Source organism: Mus caroli, chromosome 14 (genome assembly GCF_900094665.2).
Source record: "Mus caroli chromosome 14, CAROLI_EIJ_v1.1, whole genome shotgun sequence".
NCBI classification, from domain to species: Eukaryota; Metazoa; Chordata; class Mammalia; order Rodentia; family Muridae; genus Mus; species Mus caroli.
In genome coordinates, this window is record NC_034583.1 from 50,394,258 (window position 1) to 50,408,496 (window position 14,239).

General features: G+C 41.3%; 1 protein-coding gene across 2 annotated transcripts in view; it reads left to right on the top strand.

Moving 5' to 3' along the window:
• The first annotated feature begins 10,555 nt into the window (after window positions 1-10,555).
• Window positions 10,556-14,239, top strand: part of Rcbtb1 (RCC1 and BTB domain containing protein 1) — a 37,881-nt gene continuing 34,197 nt past the window's right edge. The window contains exon 1 of one of the 2 annotated variants that reach the window (XM_029468894.1): window positions 10,556-11,064. The gene's annotated coding sequence lies outside the window, so the exon portion shown is untranslated. The remainder of the gene's footprint in view (window positions 11,065-14,239) is intronic. The other variant, XM_021182079.2, reaches the window with a different exon arrangement.

Genomic DNA, 14,239 nt, shown 5'->3' on the forward strand with positions numbered 1-14,239 from the left:
CTTCAACGAATTGGAAAGGGCAATCTGCAAATTCATCTGGAACAACAAAAAACCTAGAATAGCAAAAAACTATTCTAAACAATAAAAGAACCTCTGGTGGAATCACCATGCCTGACCTCAAGCTGTACTACAGAACAATTATGATAAAAACCGCATGGTACTGGTACAGTGACAGACAGGTAGACCAATGGAATAGAATTGAAGACCCAGAAATGAACCCACACATCTATGGTCACTTGATCTTTGACAAAGGAGCTAAAACCATCCAGTGGAAAGAGGACAGCATTTTCAATAAATCATGCTGGCTCAACTGGCAATTAGCTTGTAGAAGAATGTGAATCGATCCACTTTTATCTCCTTGTACAAAGGACTTGAGCTTTTGATCAAGGACCTCCACATAAAAACAGATACACTGAATCTCATAGAAGAGTAAAAGAGGGGGAAAGCCTCTAACAAATGGGAACAGGGGAAAAGTTCCTGATCAGAACACTTAGAGCATAAGCATAGTGCTTATGCTCTAAGATCAAGAATCGACAAATGGGACCTCAGAAAATTGCAAAGCTTCTGTAAGGCAAAGGACACTGTCAATAAAACAAAAAGGCGACTAACAGATTTGGAAAAGAACTTTACCAATCCTACATCCTATAGAGGGTTAATATCCAATATATACAAAGAACTCAAGAAGTTAGACTCCAGAGAACCAAATAACCCTTTTAACAAATGGGAACAGAGCTAAACAGCGAATTCCCAACTATGGAAACTCAAATGGCTGAGAAGCACCTAAAGAAATGGTCAACATCCTTGATCATCAAAGAAATGAAATCCAAAACAACCCTGAGATTCCACCTCACACCAGTCAGAATGGCTAAGATTAGAAACTCAGATGACAGCAGATGCTGGTGAGGATGTGGAGAAAGAGGAACACTCCTCCATTGCTGGTGGGGTTGCAAGCTGATACAACCATTCTGGAAATAAGTCTGGTGGTTCCTCAGAAAGTTGGACACAGTAAAACCTGCAGACCCAGCTATACCACTCCTGGGCATATACCCAGAACATGCTCCAACTTGTAATAAGGGCACATGTTCATAGCAGCCATATTTATAATAGCCAGAAGCTGGAAACAACCNAGATGTCCCTCAATGGAGGAATGGATACAGAAAATGTGGCACATTTATACAATAGAGTACTACACATCTATTAAAAGCAATGAATTTATGAAATTTTTGGGCAAATGATTGGATCTGGAGGATATCATCCTGAATGAGGTAACCCAATCACAAAAGAACACACATGATATGCACTCACTGATAAGTGGATATTAGTCCAGAAACTTGGAATACCCAAGATACAGTTTGCAAATCACATAAAACTCAAGAAGAAGGAAGACCAAAGTGTGGATACTTCAATCCTTCTTAGAAGGGGGAGCAAAATACCTATGGAAGGAGTTCCAGAGACAACGTTCAGAGCAGAGACTGAAGAAATGATCATCTATAGACTGCCCCACCTGGAGATCTATCCCATATAAAACCACCAAACCCAGACACTATTGCAGATGCCAACAAGAGTTTGCTGATAGGAGCCTGATAAAGCTGTCTCCTGAGAGGCTCTGCCCATGCCTGACAAATACAGAAGTGGATGTTCACAGCCAACTATTGGACGGAGTACAAGGTCCCCAATGAAGGAGCTAGAGAAAGTACCCAAGGAGCTGAAGGGTTTTGCAGCCCCATAGGAGGAACAACAATATGAGCTAACCAGTAACTCCAGAGCTCCCTGGGACTAAACCACCAATCAAAGAAAACAGATGGTGGGACTCATGGCTCTAGCTGCATGTGTAGCAGAGGATGGCCTAGTAGGTCGTCAGTGGGAGGAGAGGCCCTTGGTCCTGTGAAGGTTCTTTGCCCCAGTGTAGGGAAAGGCCAGGGCCAGGAAGTGGGAGTGGGTGGATTGGTGAGCGGGGTGAGAAGGGAGGGGATAGGAGTTTTTTGGAGCAGAAACCAGGAAAGGGGATAACATTTGAAATGTAAATAAAGAAAATATGTAATTAAAAAAAAAAGAAAAGGAAAGGAAAGAAAATAAAAGAAGAAGGTAAGGGGCCTAGGAAAAGTAAAAGTCAAAAACAAAAAGGAAAAAGAGAAAAAAGAAAAGAAAACTGGAAATGGCCATATGCTTTTTGTACATTTGCTTAAAGCAAAGGAACAGCATTACATAGTATTTTTTTTTTAAGATTTTGTAGAGAAGGCTTGTCCTTGGTTTCCTGAGGAAGGTACAATAAATTTTGCAACCTGGAAGAAAGTTGGAGAAAGATTTCAAAATTATGATGTCCATGGACTAGGTAAAGTAACCATAGATACTTTTAGTGTTTGGACCTTCATTGCAGGTAGGAGAGAGAACTGGTTAAGGAGAAGCAGTCCTCCCACTGTCGGGGATGCTTTGGCAAAGAAGAGAAACAGTGAATGTAAACAGATCAGGATCTGGTCTTGATGTACCACCTCTATGGAGTCAGTGGCAGCAGGATACAGGGAGGGGGGATGAGTGTGGCTGGAGGAGCCAGCTGCCAGAGTTCGCTCCTGCCCCTACCTTCTCAGACACCTCCCTTCCCTCCTCCAGAGGCAATGCCACAGCAGACAGCACCATGGACTCTTGCGCTCTGGCATAGATGGTTTATGATACAATCCAGAAAAGGTGATTATGGAAAATGTTTGAGATAAATGCAAATGATAAAGCTTAGAGAATGTACAAAAGCTTAGATGATGGTTTAGGAATAAAAAATGCTTCAGATGAAAGATGCTTAAAATTTGTAAATACAAGTAAAGACATTTGATGTTGGTAAAAGCAAGTAAAGACATTTAAAGTTGGTAAATGCGAGTTATAAATGTTGGAGGGTGTAAGAAGGTGTTTTAATGTATGTAAATCAAATTATAGAGATGTGAGAAATATGTAAAAATGGGGAATGTTTCATATTCTCCCCACATGCTAATCTTATTTCAAAGTTCAAAATTTTAACATTTACCAATTGAACTCTTACTGGAGTTCTGATAAGCTAATGGAACACTGGCAGTTTACAACTCAGTCACAGGGAAATTTTAATTTCCCTTCAGTTGTCTTTTGAATAGAGACTTAACAGTGCTTCCCATCTTGCTAAAAACATCTTTGTTCAATCTGTGTATCTGTCCCTCTGGATTGATAGAACTATCTTCTGGGCCTTTTAACCCAAACCTATAGCTTTCACTAGATCTCAAAGGCGTGAGTGTCCTCCAGTTGTCTAACAGACACCTGTTAACTGCTTTGTCTAAAATATGGATTTCAATATAATGGTAAATACTAATGTACATCCTCTTGTGAACTGAAGTTCACATAAGCTTCAGGGAATCTAGAGTCCTAAGACTTGGACTTGTCTGTCACAGCACAAATGGACTCCAGATAAGTACACCTGCCTGTTCTGCTCCAATCCAGCAGGTGGCCCCAAATATAAATTATATAAACATTTATCATACAAGTTATAATTTATATACATAAATTTAATATAAAATGTATATTTTATTCACATGTTATCAGAGGAAGGGCCATACTTAATAACTACATCTACATATATATTCATACATGCATGTGTATATATAAATTATACATTAAATATAAATTATGTAAGATATAAATTATATACATTTACTATGATTTGTATACATTAATATATAGTGTATACAGTAAATATAAATCATATGCATTAAATGTTAATTATATGTAAATATTAATTAAATCTATATAATATAATATAATTTATATAAAATATATAATTTTGCATGTCCTCAAGGACATAGAATTATGGAATGAGCCTATGTAGCTAGCTCTAAAAAATCAGTTACAAAAAACCAGAGGAAGCAGAGTTGTGTACTCCTTCACCACCAAATTTTATTTTGAATTTTTTGATCCTAGATGCCAAGGGACTCTCTGCTGCTGAGTGTCTATGGCACCCTACAACTATACTTATACCCAGGTGAAATGGAAGAATCGGCTTACTGGCGTATGGCATGGTCCCAATCAGGTATTAATATGGGGAAGAGGGAATGTTTGTGTTTTTTCGTGGGATGTTGAAGGAGTGTAGAGCAATTGGTGAGACACCCTGATGCTGGTACAAAGGATGATGCTGACTGTGATCTTGCTGAGTGCCCTGAGAATGGTAATGGGGTAGCTCTACTGGGCATATATTCCTGTCCTACCTTTGCTATACGTATTCTGTATGTTTTTTTTTCCTTTTTTTTTTTTTAAGATTTATTTATTTATCATATGTAAGTACACTGTAGCTGTCTTCAGACACTCCAGAAGAGGGCGCCAGATCTCGTTACGGATGGTTGTGAGCCACCATGTGGTTGCTGGGATTTGAACTCTGGACCTTCAGAAGAGCAGTCGGGTGCTCTTACCCACTGAGCCATCTCACCAGCCCCCCTTTTTTTTTAAAGATNTATTTATTTATCATATGTAAGTACACTGTAGCTGTCTTCAGACACCCCAGAAGAGGGTGTCAGATCTCATTACAGATGGTTGTGAGCCACCATGTGGTTGCTGGGATTTGAACTCAGGACCTCTGGAAGAGCAGTTAGGGCTCTTAACCACTGAGCCATCTCTCCAGCCCCTGTATATTTAAGACCATAAAAATTTGTGACTTCTAATAATACTTAGCCGTTAGGATTTCCTTGGTCTGAGAGTAAAATCTATTTAAAATTATTGAATTACACAGCTATGGGTCAGGGCCTGTCTATTTGTTTTACTACAAATAGTACCAATGCTGGATGTGTTTCTGTGGATGCTCAGACTTGGAAGAAGAACATCTCTAAGACTATAGTATAAAGCATTAAGATGGTAATGCCTATATCAGTCTGGACAAGCTGCCTTGCCTCAGGCTTTTAAACCTTGTGGTACAGAGAACACAGAATCTGTAGAACCTGCCTTTGAATAATCAACCAAATGGGGAAGTTGTTATAATGACCCTCCCCTTTCCTTTAATGTGACTGTTTATTCAGACTCATTCATGGACTGGTCTGTGAATCAATTCGATATTGGACAGAAGGAGGGTTGTTCTGGACATTTTCAGAAACATATTTGGAAATTGGCAACTGCCTTGTAGGATGTTATGTTTGCTGTGGATAAACATGGAACAGGTTCTGTGGTTGAGGTAAATGTAATATCTTGTTTTGCCCCACCTAATCTTTTACAAATTGGGAATGTTGCCTTTGTTGTAGGCTCTGAGTTCAATGTTTCTTGTTTTAATTATCTTTTGTCCAATTGTAATTTTGCACTGGATGACGGCCAGCCTGTAATGGTAGTACATAACCAGCATTTATTGTGATTCCTGTAAATTTATCTGAACCCCAGTATTCTGAAAAGGGCTTACAAATATTGGAAAAATTAGATCATGCTCTGGTGAGGAGCAAATGTATGGTCGGGTTGATCGTTGTCAGTGTTGCTGTTCTCATAACACTTATAGCCAGTGCTACTACTTCTGTATTGGCTTTAGCACAAGAGGTACAAACAGCTAGTTAACCATCTTGCAGAAAATGTAACCAATGCACTAAGCATACAAGAGGATTTGGATAGACAGCTAGAACAAAGAACCAATGCATTGGATGATAAAGTACAGATCATAGGAGACAAGACACAAGTAATGAAAGCCAAAAGCCATTTGGAATGTCGTGCTCGGTATGCATGGATTTGTATGACTTCAAAATGTATAATGAGAGTCAGCATAATTGGACCAGAGTAAAAAGGCACCGTTGAGGTACATGATACAATACTAATATTCCTTTAGATTTATTAGCCCTGCCAAAGAAGGTTGTAAGATTACAAAATGCAAAGCCTTTGTCTTTTGATGCTGTCAGCATTGCAAATGATAGTCTAAAAATTTACAGGCCGAGTTTCCTTCATTATACTTGTTTACATCTCTCTTATTGGACATAGCAAGACTTGGCTTTATGGTCCTTTTTATGGTATGTCTATTACCTGTTCTTTTGAGAGGAATCATCACAGCTCTTACAGATGTCAAAGCAAAGTTACACAAATTCAAGCTGCAATGTCTTTCCTAGTAGAAGTTGGAAAGATTGTCTTGAAAACCTTCTCAACCTAAGACAGGCTATGAATACAAGATTACTTGCATGCCAATGATGAGTAAGAGCTATGTTTTCAAGATGGCAACCTAAGACAGGCACAACTCTCTGCTCCACAACTGTGTGCCTCTTACAGATAAAAAAAAGATGGGTAAGTCTCTCAGAGGTGGATCAACCTAAGACAGGGCATGAATGATAGGATTCATGTACCAATGATGGGTAAGGTCCACACCTCTTGAGGAGGATGCCTAAGACAGGCACAGTCTTTCTCTGCCAATAGCTAAGATAGCTTTGGCTTGTATAGAAATAAAGGGGAGACATGTAGGGAACACATCCAGAGTTAACTTTGGCTGACTACTTGCTCGTGATTAATCATAAATGAGTCTGCTGACAACTGTTTTTGTTTTTAGTTAAGACATGTGTTATAGCCTGCTAAGTTCCTCTACTTACACATATGTCCTTGAAAGACTGAAGGAAATGGGCTTAATCAAACATAGATACTATGTAACGTAAATGCACCATGTAAGCATATGTGGTCATTGTTAAACTTCCTGGAATTGGTTATACTTTCAGTTGCTTGTTTTTATAAGGCACTGAGAAAATCCACCCGTTGCTGGCATGGTATTGACCAGCAGCCCTCCCATATCTGTCTCTTGTATCTTCTTTCTGCCTTTCCTGCAATCATCCTCAGTCTCTCAGTTCCTGTGTTGATTGACTGGCAGGCTCTGGAATTGGTCCTTAGCATGAAGGACTCAAAGTGTCTGAATAGTGGTATAGCTTCAATTAATGAGGACCCTTTAATGAGGACCCTTGTTGCATTCCCTTTTGAAATGATTCTCAATTGAATATGAAGACCTTTGAACCAGTAGCTTATAGATGTGATTAAAGTGCCCAAGTGGGCATGGGGGTTAGTGGAAAGCAGGGGTATCACCACTTCCATGATTTTGTGCTCTCATTCCACATTGTGCTCCGTTGGGGGAGGGTGGTACAACCCCATACAATGGTCAATGTTTGGACCACCTCTGTCACCCAACACAGGTGATCATTACAAGCTGGCTCTTCTGTCTTGCTGTCATCTGGCTGCTTTGTTGCTAATGAGGTCAGTAGATTCTAGGTAGTGTACCATGTGACCAGTCCATTAGCTTCTGTAGAAATGTGAGCAAGGCTGTCTCATTTGCTGTTAAGTAGGTTCTTTGTTCTGATGCAATGATAGGTGGAATCAAATTGGTGAATCAAATAGAACATAAACTGATGACATTGTTCAAGCCTAATGAAGTGAACACAATCCCTGGATCCCTTAGTTGAAAGAGGGCTAGCTCTTCAAAGTTTTCCTCTAACTTCTAAACACAGACTGGTGTGTGTGTGTGTGTGTGTGTGTGTGTGTGTGTGTGTGTATACACAACAATAATAAAATTAAAAATTAAATATAGTGTTATTGGCTGAGATCCTGAAGTAACAAACATAAAAAATATACTCAGCTATCCTACTAAAATAAATGGCTTCCCTCTCCTGAGTGTAAAGAGCCCAATATGATCAATTTGCCACCATTTGCTGGTTGCTATTTTCAAGTGTTACCTCCCCCCTTTATATTATGTTGAATCTTGGCAATGGTCTCTGCTGGTGGCAGTTTGCAGTTGTTAGATTAACATTTGTGAGTAAGAGATCATGAAGTAGGTCCATGTGTGGCTATCCTCTTCATAGCTATGCCATCTCTGTTCCTGAATCTGTTGTGCCAGTGTAAGGATAGTTGATGGTAAAGCTGATTTACAGACCATTGAAATGTTCAGCAGGTAAAGGGTCCTGCTGCCAAGTCTGATGGCCTGAGGTTGATACCCAGTATCCACATAGTGAAAGGGAAAAACTGATTCCTACAAGCTGTCCTCTGACCTTCACAGTTGTGCGAAGACATTTACCTGCCTGCACATTTGCATGTGCTCATACAAAGATGGGGGTTGAGAAGGAGGGAAGAGATTCAATAATTTGAGAGGCAATCTGGGGAGCATGGAAGGAGCTAGAGGGCAGAAAGAGGAGGGGCACAAATAATGTAGATACAATACTTATGCATGAAATTCTTAAAAACTTCAATTACAAAGAGGTAGCGCTGGCATTTAAGAGATTTTAACACAGATTTAAGCATAAGGTTAATAAAGAAGTGCTTGAACAGAGGGAAGTGTCCTGCCAAGCACATGGGTGTCTGCTTCTCATAAGAGAATGTGTTATTATCTTTGTCAGATGGGGCTCTGAGTCTGGGGGGACCTGCCCAAATTCTACGTTATTGTTTCCTAGAACAAAATAACACAACACGAAGAAACATGATGGAAATAGAGGTTCTATAACAGAGGAGAAAGGCTCTCCTCAGAAAGGGAGGAATCTAGAGAGGTGGGACAGGGCTGATCCTCTAACACCCTCAGTTCTCAACGTCATGACCCTCGTAGGTAATGTGAACAGCTTCACCCTTCTCCCACACTCAGAAGGCCATTCCAAAGGCTTTTCTCCAGCATGCTCTGTTTTGTTTCCTGCAGCTTCTGGGAGGGATTCCCAGGCCTTTTGCTAACTGACTTCTTTCATGTTAATCATAATGCTTTTTTTCTTTTTTTAATCCCCACCATATTTTGAATTTGTTATAGTTGTATATAATGGATGTTGGTGGCTTCTGAAGTTACATCTCCTAGGGCTCCTAAGGAAGATTAAATGGGGCTACAATGAAGACCTAGGCAAACTGGGTAGAATTACAGCTGATAGGTAAAAACAAAATCTAGATCACAAGGATGTGTGGGGAAGGTGGATGTTTTCAATGTTTACAGAAGTTAATATTTCACTGCGAATGAAATCTGCCTGCATCTACATTTGCTTGTACACACACACACACACACACACATAGAGTCTGCATGCATCTACATTTGCATGTGCTCTGTCTCTCCATCTCTCTCTCTCTCTCTCTCTCTCTCTCTCTCTCTCTCTCTCTCTCTCTCTCACGCACACACACACACAGAGTCTGTCTCACCAGAGAGACAGAGAGAGACAAAAAAGAGACCAGACAGAGACACACAGAAAGATTCTCATTTAAGAATCCTACAAAACATCTGGGAAAGAAGTAAGGTGGTGTTCTAAGGTCAGATACACTGAGACCTTATAGTTCATTGGTATTCTAACATTCTTACTAGAAAATATTTCTATAAAAAAGGAATACTGTCTCTCTGTAGGCCACCTTCAGCACAAACATTAATTGTACTCTATTTGCAGCTACAAAAGGCTTCAGAAAGACTCTGAGATAAGGGACTCCTTTCTTCCCTATGCTCCTGTAATTTTTTATTTCTATCCTCCCTCAAGTCTACCAAATTTCCATTTTTTTTTTGGTGTTGCTCTTCCACTGGCTGATAGTGAGAGTCTAGTCAGTTGTTAGTTATTGTAGTAAGACCATATAGCCCTGTTATGAAGAGTTCATAATGTGTGAGATCAGGTGACAATAGATAGTTAATCTCTTAGATGCAGAGTAATACATTTACCTGCATTGTGAATTTCCTGTTTTGAGTATGTAGTATTATGGAAACTAGAGGAGTAGTTGCAGCTGAGGCTGTCTCAATGAACTTTTACAACAACTGAAGATGTTAAGTCTGCAAGAAGAATAGATGGTGTCTGACCTCAATTTTGAAAGATGAGAGACCGATGAATATTTTGGGAATTGTTAGGAAAAAAAACAGAGCCAGAGTCATTAAACTGGTAAAAACAGATTTTACTCAGGGACTAGGGACTCAGGGACAACAGGGAAAGAAACATTAGGGTATAAAATAGGGCTCAATTTCTATATTGTAATAATTCTAAGTAAAATCTGTTTTTAACCTCTTCCTCCTGTTTTTTCTTCGAGAAAGGAGATAGTGAATCTGAACATTTGAGATCAAGGCAAAAGAATGAACAAATCCTACAGCAATTTAAGGTATATATAAAATGTAATCCACCGAAAGTACTCAAGAGAAACAAGAATTCTCTATAGAGGGAAAGCATGTTGTAGTTAATATGTGCTGACAGTAAGGTTTTTTTGTAGGACCGAATCTGCTTAGGTAAACAGAAAACAAAGGGGATTTGTATTTACCACAGGGACCTGAAAAGGGAAAGGTGAGTCTAAACAAGATAGCTTGAATGTTGGGGTGCCAAGAAGTGTAGACTTTGGTCTCTAGTGCCAAATGGGAGAGCCTAGGGCGGTAGGGGACTTTACAACTGATAAGCGTTCTACTGATAGACGCACAAAGCACAAAGCAGCCGCTCCCTTCCGAACCTCAGTTGTACCGGCTTAGCACAAGAAAAGTTCTGGGCAGAGAGAGAGCTTCCAGCAGCCTTGCCTCTGCCCGTCTGACCTAGGCGTCCAGGCCTTCCTCGGACCGGGCAGAGACACGTGTCCTGAAGACCAGCGGCCTGGGATGGGCGGAGCGGGAGGAAGGCCACGCTCTGCTGCCATCCCGGGACGCCTTCGCCTTCCGGTTCTCGTAGGAGCCACTACGGCGCCCCTGCACTGCACCAGCAGCCCGGCCTACAACCAAACCGGAGCGGGAACCTGAGCAGACAGAGGGCGCGCGCCGCGCTCCAGTGTCACGTGACGCGACCGAGCACGTGACCGGCGGCCCTGGCGCTTGCGCTCGCTCCCGGTTTTGGGGGAGGAGGAGCCGGCTACGGCGGCGGCGGCGGCGCAGCGGAGTCAGGGCCTGGCCGGGCGGCGGTGCGGGCGGGCGAGCGGGCGAGCCGGACAGGTCCTTGCTCAGCCGCTGGCTGCTGAATCCGCGCCCTCCCGAGGGCCGTGCGCACCAGGCGCGTTCGCGACTCCCCGGCGACGGGCACCCCGCACCGGGCACCCGCGGATTCCGTCTTGCGGGCGCTTCCCCTAGGTGTGCGGGAGCGGAGTACATGGCGTTGCCCGCGGCCTGCCTCTGAGGAGCTGCGCTGCCCGCCCTGCGGGGGAGGAACCCCGAGCACGCAGGTTAGCGGTGGGAGGCTGACTGCTGCAGAGCGCTGAAGCGGAGGGTTGCAGTTTTATAAGACGATACCAGCTTGCTTTTAGAAACATTCATCGTCTCCCTCGCCTCTGCCCAGTTACTGCTACGAGGATTAAAGCTCGTGGTGGGCAAAATAATCGGAGTTTCTGAGACTGGCGTGCGCTGTAGCGGGCGTAGCATCAAAAGCAAGAAATGCGGGCCGGCATGAGATGATGCTTGGACCCTTATGGGAGTTTAGAGGGTCTTTTAAATTCTGACTTCAACGTAAATCACAACAGGATTTAGGTTCTCTTCAGCTGTGGCCTGGGTTTTACTCCATTGTGTGAATACCAGTACTTCGGGGCGGGTTTTTTTCTTTTCTTTCCCCCTCTTTGTGCCTGTTGAAGAGGAAGTGATGCGTTAATCTTTGAAGTGTTTCTTCTGTGATTTCTAAGTCTTATGATCCGAAGTGTTAAGTTCTACGAATCTCAGAACATATACGGAAAACCAAAGCTATGAAGCTTGTAGCTTAAATTTTGGGTTCTAAGGTTTTAAACTGAGTGCCTGTGTGTATCAGAAGCTGAGAAGTCTGGGATCTTTATCCGAGAGTCATGCAATTGAATTGCTCTTTCTGTATCGGGTACTTAAAAGGAAGCATACGAAACAAAGGTTGGGCCTTCATGCGTTTACGGGCCAGACAAGACATTGAAATACATTTTCTTTCTTAACTAGGATCTATAGTTAAAATTTTTTAAGACAGTGCATTACCTTGTATGTATCCAGAGATGTGATAAAAACTGCTGGACTTTAACTAGAATAGATTTCCTAACATGTCAGTTAATTAATCTACTATGTAATTTGGCTCACAATATAGACGAAAAATTTAAAGTTTTCAAGCATATCTAGGCCACAATATACGGTTTATAAGAAGTCTACAGAGCGAGTTCCAGGACCATCAGAGCTACACAGAGAAATCCTGTCTTGATAACAAGCAAAAAACATTTACAAGCTAAGAGGGAAGAAAAATTTAGAAAATATAAATAAATATAAAGAAGAATGTACATAATCTGTAATTTTACACCTAGAGAAAACATTTTATATTTTAGAGTGTGAGTTCTATATACTTTGGAAATTTGAGGAGTTCCAGAGTTCCCACAGATTGTAGATTTCAGATTGTAAGAAAAAGCCACTAGCAAGAGTTTGGGCACTGAAGCTACCAAAATCTGCTTGATTCTAGAATTTAGATAGTGAATAGCAGTTCAAATAACTAGGCTACTGTTGTATTCTGGGAGTAGTAGATAGACCTTATCATACTCATGTACTGGAGTTCATTTGGGAAGGTCTTTTCTGAAACCTCTGATGATGTTAGGAAAGTCTATAGTTTTCGAACATGAACACGTCATGTGTCCAACTGTTAGCTGAAATAACTTTTTGATAACGAGAATAAGTTGTGGGGACAGAGTCCCGAGATTGAACCCTGAGCACAAACTTCTTGTCAACTTGACTAGTGGCATGCTTTGGTGACAAATTTTTAAATCTTATATCACAGAGAAATATACTGAATTAAAGTGAAGACTGTGTAACTGACTAAATATAAAACTTACTTTCTTCTATGTCTTTGGTTATTACTGCTGAGGTTATGTTACTGGTTTTAACACTTGGTGGTATTATCTGAATTACGAATGTGCCATGTTCTCCCTGTGTGGTTTGTCCTTTGATGAAGTTAGCATCATGCTTATAGTTTAAATCCTTGATTTTCAAAAGATGTTAGATCTTCCATAAGCACATATGAGAGAAGGAATCTTAAGCAAACTGTCATTTCTAATGTGCTTGTCACTTCAGAAATGGACAGACAAAAGGTTAGCTTTCCTAGGAGTACTCTGGGCAGCTTCCTGTTCCACTTCAGACCAGAGCTTTAAAACCAACAGAAAGAAGGACCTCTTTCCTGGAGGAGAGAATTCTGAGATCAGAATGTACTCTCTAGACTGTAGAGTCTAGACAATGGTGTTTAACTTCTGGGCTCTGTCTTACCTTTTTTGTTTTGTTTTGTTTTGTTTGTTTCTTTGTTTTTAGAACAAGGTCTCACTATGTAGCCTTGGCTGGCCTAGAACTGGCTATGTAGACCGTACTAGCCTCGAACTCATACAGATCCTCCTGCCTCTGTCTCCTTGGTGCTGGAATTAAAGAGAAGTATCTTTTGTCATAGTCCATGTCACAGGATTTGTTTTCTCCTGCTAATCCTGTAGACACTTGGGTGGTTTGTTTCTCAACCAGAGCACATGATTTCAGTATCATCTCTTAACATAACCATGAAATGTCAGAGACTCCGTTGTAAAATTGCCAGAAACTTACAGACAGTGATATAAAAGCAGTCCCTTGGGTGACAGGGCTGAAGAAATGCTCCCAGGGGCCATTACTGTAGGTTGTATTTCAAGTCAAATACTTTCTGGCTCTCGGGGAAGGACAGCTATAGCACCTTCCATTCTCCTCTTAAACAATGACTTCAACACGTCAGGGTTGGGAAATTCTAGGACAGCAAGTAGTCATGGTGTCTGCACATGAAGCTGTGAGGCTGATATTCAGTGACCTCTGTACCGGTGGCCTTAGCTGTGTCTGATGAAGACAGCATGCAGTGTTTATAGACTTAAGTCTTGTCCCAGTTCAGGGCATGCTATCTTTTTCCAGTTCTGTAAGTTGTGGTAGCAGTTGGGACAGTGATAGAATTAAGTGTCTCAGCAAATGTTTGAAACTGTACTGTATTTGTAGCCCTTTTGACTCTGAATGAATGAAGAAGCTCTGAAGTGTGTTCCTAGTCTAAAAGCTCTGAGGCTGATCTGTCTTAGAGACTTGTCTGGGCCTGCAAACTGTACTGCCAGGCTAATCAGGAAGGTTAGCATCTCAGTATCCAGAAGCCCACCAGAGTAGGTATGGGAGGAGTGGCTCTGTGGTAAGCCAGAGGATTTCTGGATCTTTTGTTGTAACACAGACGGATTCTAGTTACAAAGTTGTACTCAAAAAGCTTCACCCCAAGCCTTAGGACCCCTTTATTTGAAAGTTTTCCTAGATAAAATATCTTGGCGTGACTNTAACTAAGGAAGTGAAAGATCTGTATAATAAAAACTTCAAGTCTCTGAAGAAAGAAATTATAGAAGATCTCAGAAGATGGAAAGATCTCCCATG